Source organism: Fukomys damarensis, unplaced genomic scaffold (assembly GCF_012274545.1).
Source record: "Fukomys damarensis isolate Sample0158 unplaced genomic scaffold, DMR_v1.0_HiC HiC_scaffold_24, whole genome shotgun sequence".
Classification (NCBI taxonomy): Eukaryota; Metazoa; Chordata; class Mammalia; order Rodentia; family Bathyergidae; genus Fukomys; species Fukomys damarensis.
This window is the reverse complement of record NW_022900936.1, coordinates 7993291-8002324: the sequence shown is the minus strand read 5'-3', so window position 1 is coordinate 8002324 and position 9034 is coordinate 7993291. Positions and strand designations below refer to the sequence as shown.

Below are 9034 nucleotides of genomic sequence, written 5' to 3'. Positions count from 1 at the left end.
TCCAGAACCTATATTATAGCCTCTCTCTCCATCCGTAGAAAATTTCACCTGAAGAAATAACTCAGTGGGTGCCGGGCATGGTGGCTCGTGCCTGTAATCCTAGCACTCGGGAGGCTGAGGCAGGAGAATTGCTGTGAGTTCAAGACTACCCTAGGCTACATAGTGAGTTCCAGGTCAGTCTCAGATACATAGTGAGACCCTGTCTCAAAAAAACCAAAAAAAGAAATAACTCAGTGGCTAAAAATGTGAGAAAACTGCTAGAAGTGACAATGGGGAGAGAAGTGACACCAAATTAGGAATCTGAGGGAAAGTCACACTTACATCTTTCATGTGCACATACACAAGCACTGGAGCACCCACATTTTCCCATCTCAAGGTGCCACAGCACCCCAAATACAACATTAAAGATTCCTATCTATCCTCCATGGCCTTTTCTTCTTCTAAAATTCAAATAACCGTACAGATCATATTAGAGAAACCGTCTGTTGATTTGTTTCCTGTGGAGATGACCAGATTCAAACCTAGATGTTGGTTTTGTCCTTGATGAAGAATATGAAGATTCTGGGTGATCTCAGAAAGGGTCACTCAGTGGAACATGGAGACCTGAGGGAATAAAACCCAAAGATAGATGGTATCACTTTCTGATGTGCCTGGAATTGCCTGAAGGGTTTCTGACAGAATGATAGAGGAAGGGCTGTTTAAACACCATTTGCAAACAAGATCTAGGAACATTCTACAAAAGAGCACATGCTCCTACCAGAGGAAAGCAGGCAAGGCTGACTGATCATGGGCCTGCATGCTCAATGGACACAGCCAGTGCCAGTGTAGCACAGTTACCTGTGTTCTCTAGATGCTTCATGAGACATGGCCATGTAGGTCTTCATGCCTCGGAGACTCTGATGGCACAGAAGGTCAAAGAAGAGAAAACTGCCCTGTGCTCTGGAAAACACAGACCAGACCCAGTTCCACTGTAGTGTGCCATAGTGCCAAGCCTCGTGGGCAGTGAGATGCAGGCCACAGGCACTGGTGCTCAAAACAGAAGCTTTACCACAGGGTAGGAGCAGAGATCCTCCGATGCCAGGTTGGTGGCAGAACGGAGAAAGCAGCATTGAACCAATGAGTTTGAGAGCACATTATTCATTTGGGAATAGTTTCCCAGAAACACTTGGAGCAGACTTAGCAGAAGATTAGGGAGGAGAAGACAGGCAATCTCATCTGGATTGGGAAAAGTGATTGCAAAATGTGGGGTTTTAGTATTGTTATATATAGGTGAAATGTGCCACCATAAAATTCACGTGTTGAAGCCCAGTGCATCAAAAGTTGACCTTATTTGGAAAAGGGTGGTTGCAGATATAGCTAAGATGAAGTCATCCTGGGAATAGACCTAATCCAATATGACTGGTGTCCTTACAAAGAGAGGAAATTTGGACCAGAGGTATGCACATAGGGAACATGCCACATGAACATGATGGCAGAGATCAGGGTGAAGAAGTGTGTGCCAAAGGAATGCCAAAGACTGACTGCAAACCATCAAAAGCCAGGAGAAAGGTATGGAGGAAACCATCCCTCAGAAGGAACCCCCTTGGTGAAACCTTGATCTTGGTCTTCCAGCCTCCAGAGCTAGGAGACCACAAATTTGTTTTTTAATGCTACCCAGAGTGTGGGCTCTGTCTTACAGAAGTCCCAGGACACTAACATAACCACCCGTGTAGCTGCATTTGTACCCACAGACTAGCATGACTTGGGCCAGCCCACCTCTACATTTCCCACCTTGGAAATCAATGTCCTCAACCTTGTGACCATGGTAACTGAGATTCACTCAGTCAGGTATTTACTGCCAGGCATAAAGAGCAAAAGTCTTCTGTTCCACCAAGGCATGATGGCCTTATTGCTCCTGAGGAGCAGTGACATGATCCCATTTTGAAGAGTTGGGCCTTTCCTGTGGAGTTGACTCTCTCCTCTCTAGGCACAGACACACTTGGTTTTTACCACCCAGGAAGAAACCATGACAAGGAAGAAATCCCTCAGTTCCTTGGGACACGGTAAATGCCCTTTGTTCAGCCTTTATCTTGCCCACATTGTAAACTTCCCAGCCGTAGACTTATGTCCATTTTTAAGTTTGTTATATTCTTAGTTCTTATCAACAACATACCAATAATACATATCCCAGTAATCCCGGAACTGAGATTCTATGTATTATTGAGATGTTGGTGAGAGATGGTATGAGCAGTGGTGGTAAGGATAGAAATGGTCATTTCTCCCAACCTTCCTCACTCACTGTGGGAGCTGGTAAGACACCACCAGCTTCCACTGGATGCTGCCTCTGTTTCCTCATCCATCTCCTGAAATCATGCATGACATTTATATCTAGGGAGCAATCTTTTTGAAATGATACATTTAAAATGTTTTGGATCAAATAAGACTATGAAAATATTAATTAATAACTTTAATAAGAAGGACTTGCTGGAATAGGCTGGAGTTACTTCTGTGATATGGAAGAAAGTTGTGCAATCCCATCTCTTGTAATGTAATTTGCACTAGTGTACTCGGGAATGTTATTCCAATTTACAAAAATTATGTAACCAAGAGTTTATGTGGTGTCTTTTATAAGCCAAGCAATGTGTAATGGAGAATTAAGAAACTAAATACCCAGTTTCCGCTCTAAAGAACCTTAGTTGGTAAGAAGGGTAAGACCTTATGACAGGAAGCAATAATGGGTGAATAAGTTAGTGTCAAATTTTGCAAGGCTAAGAGCTCAAAGGAAACAACAGTCCTTAGGGACAGAGAACTTAAAGTAACTTTACAAAACCAGCTCTGCTTTGGCTGGAGATTCTCTTTGATTCACACATTTTCTTTCACCTTTGGTTTCTAGTTTGGTAAAAGGAAAATGGCATTGATACTCCAAAACACTCTCATAAGAAATGCACAAAGCATTTAAAAAGATGTACATTTATTTGATGTTTAGCAAATTTTGACAAAACTTCCTAACCGAGCAGACATCTGTTGGCTTTGCCCACTCGGCACCCATTTCTCCATTGTTTTCGTGGTTGTTGTTATAACGCAGCTATTTTCCTTTCAACACATCCTTCTATATTCTCAGACCAAGGTTATTGGCTGGGTTTAACCCCACCCCTCCTGGCTTTCATGAAGGTGGGACAGTAGTCTGGCCAATCAGAACAGTTCACGCCTTAGCCCACAGGATGGGTTCAATATCTGGCATACATCTGTCTATTTACAGCCAGACTTCTTTGAAGCTTGCAGTGCTGTGAAACAGCCCTTTACATCCCTTCTCAACCTACCAGTCGGTTTATGATAAAGCATTGAACTACCAGTAAAGTATGAGTTAATGTAGTGATTTTAAAAATGAAATTAATATAGTGATATTCAAAATATCAGTGTGTAAAATATATATCTACATATCAATGAATTGAGGGTTGAAAGAAGCATTTTAGAAATGCTACAGATGTGGTGTTTTGCAAAATGATTTATAATGATTTTTGATCCCTATACTTCTTGAAGCACTTGGTAAATTTTTGAACTATTTCAATTTTTTCAGAAGGCCACTGAAAACTTCAAATAGAAATAATTATCAACAGTGGCACATAAGGTCTACATATTGGAAACACTGGGAATTTTCTACATAAAGTGTTAAATCACTGAAATATTTTAAAAAGTGTATCATATTTATTTATAAAATACCATGCTTAAATACAATTAAAATAAAAAGCTAAAACCATGTTAAACCACAAGTGTTGGTGGTTCAGCAAAATATGATCTTTTTCCTAAATGTATAGATACCCATTCATCTGAATATATGTTCCTTGTGCTGTATATTTACAAAAATAAATCAAGAAACATAATACAGACAGTTGTATGGTAATTTCCATGTCAGTGTGTTATCAAAAAACATCAGCCATCTTTCTACTTTCTTGGGCTTATTAAAATGAATTCTGATTCATTAAATAAATCAGATGAAAATGCTGTTTAAAACTTGTTTCATATTTTAAAATTAGGAGTAAAAACTATATTGCATTTTTATTATGTTGAAAGCATTTGCTCATTCCTTGAACATAAAAGAAAGGCAAATATTATATGTTGTATATGAAAAAAAACCCTGGTGGCAACCCTGACTTAATCACCAGTAGCCTCACATTTGTAGCATCCTCCACTTCTCCTCTGTGAGAGCCCTAGGGAATCGGGGCCACTTTTAAAAGCGCTGTAGTGACCAGAACATTAGCTAATTTCAGAGAGCACGAAATGAAACTCTATCTTCTATCTATGAATTCCAATAAGTACTGTCTCTGAAGATGACTTTTCAAAACTGCGAACTCTTTATGGAGATTTTAGCTGGGATGATGGTGCTTGTAAGTACTCTTGCCCCCAAGCAATGCGTTTTCAGGAATACACTTACATCACTAATTGTTCTCACTCAGAGAGCAATTTAATGCTCTGAATCCTCCTGCCTTTCAATGCCTGTCTTGTCTCCTAATATGAAAGCTCAGAGCCTCAGTCACCAAGGGCAGCTCTGCCCTCCCTTCTTCAAGCTGGAACACAGAGCTATACACCAGCTCCAGGCAGCAAATGGTGCCTTCCTAGTGAAAAACAAGACATTGAGCTAAATCTCTGACTGTACAGACAGAGTTCCTGAGAAAAAGAAGACCCACTGTTCAGGACAGACAAGATATCAAGCTCTAAGGCAGGCTTATGAATCACTAAGCTTAAAAAAAAATATGCTCCAACAGGAAAAATTAAATTTCTCTGAACAGACACCTAGCAATTAAAAAAATGAACTGGAAACCAAACTAAAATTTTCTACACCAGAGAAAGGACAGACAGCGCTGTTAGCATTATATGCTCCCAGACATCTCTGAAATTAAAGTCTCCAAATGGTTGATTTTGACCACTTCAATTTTGGTGAGGAAGGACCATTGGAGCTGTTCAAGTAACCTTGTGCAGTGACTATCATTTGAAATCATTTCAACTAAGTACTACACATTATAGACTAAAAGATACTGTACAATTCATCTGAGCAATTTAAAGGGAACAATAACAAAATCATTAGTAAGCTAAAACCAAGAATATTTAGAATTTTCTTTCACAGAAAAAGAGGAAAATTAAAGTCATCTCTTAAAGGATCATGGAAAGACATTAAATTGGTAAAAATGGATTGTTAATTCCTTTTCTACACCTTTATGCTGCCTATCAGTAAGTCATTGCTCTTTATGGTTCAGAACTGATTCTAAAGGAAGGAAACATTCTAGAACATTCTAGGAGAGAGAGCAAACCTCTCCAAAGACATCAGTGGGTTAAGCCTACTCTGAAATGAAGGGTGTTGTCCTCCAACACACACACACACACACACACACACACACACACACACGCACACACACACACACGCACACACACACACACGCACACACACACACACGCACACACACACACACGCACACACACACACACGCACACACACACACACACACACACACACACACACACACACATCTTAATTCAGCTAATTCCATTACCATGTGTTGCTAGAGATTTTCCCTTTCCACCAGTAAATCATAACAAGCGTTAGTTAAGCATCATCTGAAAATAATTATGCTGGTTGATCACTTTCTTTGTGCTAAAGTTCTGTGACACCAATACATAGTCCCTACTATCTGGGTCTTCCCAGGCAGCCTGGGAATTAGGGACACAGTCTTAGGATGACTACGCTTCCAGGGCAGCCCCAGCCCAGTGCACTGAGAATATCAGGGTCAAGACAATAGAAGGAGTCCAGTGAGCCAAACACACCATTCTAGGGGGATGATTACCAAAAACAAAACAAAACAAAAAAAACCCAAACTTTATTCGGAAATGATTTCATACTTACAGAAAAATTATTTTAAAAATCATAAATAATTCCTTTATATCCTTGCCAGATTTCCCAATTAGTGGCATTTTGTCATTTGGCCTTGTCATGTTATCTTATGAATCATTTAGAGTAAAATGCAGACAAGAGGCCTCTTACTAAACATTTCAGTGAAGATTTCCTAAGAAGGATGTTCTCTTACACACGCTGGGTACAGTTATCAAAAGCCGGAAATGATCGTTGATACAGTACTATCATCGACCCTCAGAGGTGACTTCTTAACTGCCCTTTCAACTGCACATTTTCTCCTAGTCCATGGGTATTTCTGTGTTCAAAGGAATGAAAGAGAAGTCCTTTCTTCTTGGTAGGATCTTAGGAAATTCTCAAAAAGGAGCAGCATGGACCTCAAGCCACCTAAATGTCAGGGTCTCTAATGAGAGGGCACTGGACTTTCTCCCAGAAGGCACATTGGACTCCTCCTCCAGCCGACTTCATTGCTTAACATTCTCTCTGATAGCAAGAGCTAAGCTTCTGCCAGCACAGTTGTCTAGCAGTTTTTTCCTGTCCCCTGCTCCTCCCTGCCAGCTTCCTCCCCCTCTTTGTCTGCCTTGTGTCTGACACCAAAGCCACATCAGACACTGGAGAAAAGGCAGACACACCCTGTCAACACCTTCTTTGCTATGGACTCATAGCACAGTAGTTGCAGGGGGTCATAGGCAGACAGGGTGCTTCTAAGGCTGGGAAGATTTAATCCCTGCTGTTTTCATCTAATGCAGGCAAGAAGCCCACTGCCTGTTGGCCAGGTGATGGGAATTAGGCAGGGACACTGGGAGGAATTGCTCCTTTTCTAATGTGACAACCATCCTCCCCCCCTGCGCTGGGGTTTTGCTACTCTGAAGTTCAAAATACCTGGCAACAAAAATCTTCAGAGATTAACCTGGGATTTTCATTTTTAAAGGACTCTTTGAGCCTCTCTATGCAGATGCTGAAATCTTTTCAACATGCTGTTCTCTGACAGAGTTCAGTGTTGTAAAAAACATCAGTGTGAGCAGAGCAGGGACTCCATAGTCAGTAACAAACACAGCCTTGGAGTTGGCTCCAGGAACGGACAGCCTGTTAACCAAGTATAGCCATGTGATTCTTCTAATGATACTCTGGTCCTTCCAGAAATATGAAAGGATGAACACTCTAATGACCCATTCCTGGAATAAATCACATGTGCTTTTCCAGAACTTTCTCACAGCTTAATATAGTTTTCTTCCATTAACAAAAGGCATAATACTTAACATTTTTCTGGTTAAAAAGGAAAAAAAGTAGTATAAAGGTTCCACAAAAATGAAACAAGTAAGTGTAAAGACAAATTTTGATGATAGCTTTATAGTTTTATTCATGCTCAGTTGAAAATGAGAACTTAGGTCTACAGGCTTTGCTCAAAGTCCAAAGATCCCACATCAGCCAAGGAGTTGCTAAAATGCAGGCCCTGCCCCAGAGTGACGGAATAAAAATTTGTATTTTAACAAGATTCCTGAGCATCTTATATACATCCAACTGTGACAAGCTGTGCAATAAACTGACGTGAACTTCAATGGGGCATGGTGAAGAGGAGGCCTAAGTCATTATCACAGAGTGATTTAAGTCGCCAAAACTATAGTTTATAGACTAGGCGAAGCCAGGATAAATGAGAGAAAAGCAAGTATTTCCAAAAAGACTAAATAACTAATATCCCATTGGGTTTCTCCAGAGCAGGGTTACCAAATTTTGTTAATAAAAAGACAGGGTACCCAGTTAAATTTTAGACTGATAATGAATAATTTTTTGGTATATCCCAAACAATACTTGGACACATTTGTACTAAAAAATTATTTATAGTTTATCAGAAATTCAAATTCAACAGGGCACCCTGCACCATTTTTTAGTTATACTGTATTTCTGTACAGCCTATTTGTAAAGCAGGAAGTAGACAGAGATAGATACGTTGACATATACTGGCAATCTTCAAAATTCTTCAAAAGGGGCCGGGGATTTAGCTGAGTGGTTCTGCTGCCTGCTTCGCAAGTGCAAGGACTGGCAAGGACTCGAGTTCAAGCCTCAGTACCAAAAAAAAACCAAAAAAAACAAAATTCTTCAAAGGATTTTAGTTACATAAACATACTCAAAACTTTTAAGGCCACAATAGCCTACAATCCTAATAAATAATGTTTTTCTCAAAGAATATGAATATTACTAATTCTAATTGTTTCTTTTGAATCAATCATTTTCATCAGAATCAAAGACGACAATCTGATCCAATCTTCCTTTCCATGTCTGACAATATCACATTTTTCTTTGGGTCTTATGGCCACCAAAGCCATCTCAAGAACTGGAGTCTCTCCTTTACTTGGTGTCCTTCATAGTTTGTTTGCACGTTCATGACTACATGTTCTCTTTCTTGAACTATCACAATTTAGGGCTCTTCAAACCCTAAATTGTAAAAGAACATAAACCATCCTTTCTATTTGTCAGGTTTACTGCTAAACTACTGCTTATCAGAAACCCAGTCCTCACCGAATTGTCTTAAGACTTTCCTCTGTCTTCTTTTTATAGCTAACTTGTCACACTGACCAGAAATAAAAAGAAAAATAGCCTTTATCTAAGACAGCCAGTGAAACCAATGCCACTTCTTTTTGCCTCTATTGTCTGAAAAACATTTTTTGAAGACAAATACGTTTTTCTGAATGAAGGTTTTCCTAACAGACTTTGATGAACTTCACTAAAAGAAAAATGACCTTTTCTTTCCTTAGTTATTTCTATTTATTTTTCTTTTTTCTCTCCCTTCCTTTTCTCTCCTTTCTTCCCTTCCTCTTTTTTATTTTCTTTCCTTCCTTTCTCTTATTCTCTTTTTTACTTTCCTTTCCTCCCTCCCTTCCTTCCTCTTTTCCCTCTTCTTCTATACCTTTAGTTTAGCTTATTCCTCACATGTGCCTGAGACCAAAGCAAATTTATTCTGTTACTTTTCCAGAACGCTGGTAGGTACATGTGACTTTGGAGGCAGTCCTACCACCTGGTTATGACAGCTGCTCACAACTAGAGGATGGATTTTGATATTGAATGGGTTTTTGGGGTTGGGGATCTTGAGTGCATTTGCAAACCTTCCCCAATAATGGATGGTATAAGACCATAAGATAAAAAAAAAAAAAAAAA

At 39.7% G+C, this 9034-nt stretch overlaps 1 long non-coding RNA gene across 2 annotated transcripts in view; it reads right to left on the bottom strand.

The window, feature by feature from the left end:
- Nucleotides 1-425: 425 nt before the first annotated feature.
- LOC117283266 overlaps nt 426-9034 on the bottom strand; it is a 217943-nt gene continuing 209334 nt past the window's right edge. For both annotated transcript variants that reach the window (XR_004514254.1, XR_004514253.1), the window contains exon 4: nt 426-603. This is a non-coding gene — a long non-coding RNA (uncharacterized LOC117283266). The remainder of the gene's footprint in view (nt 604-9034) is intronic.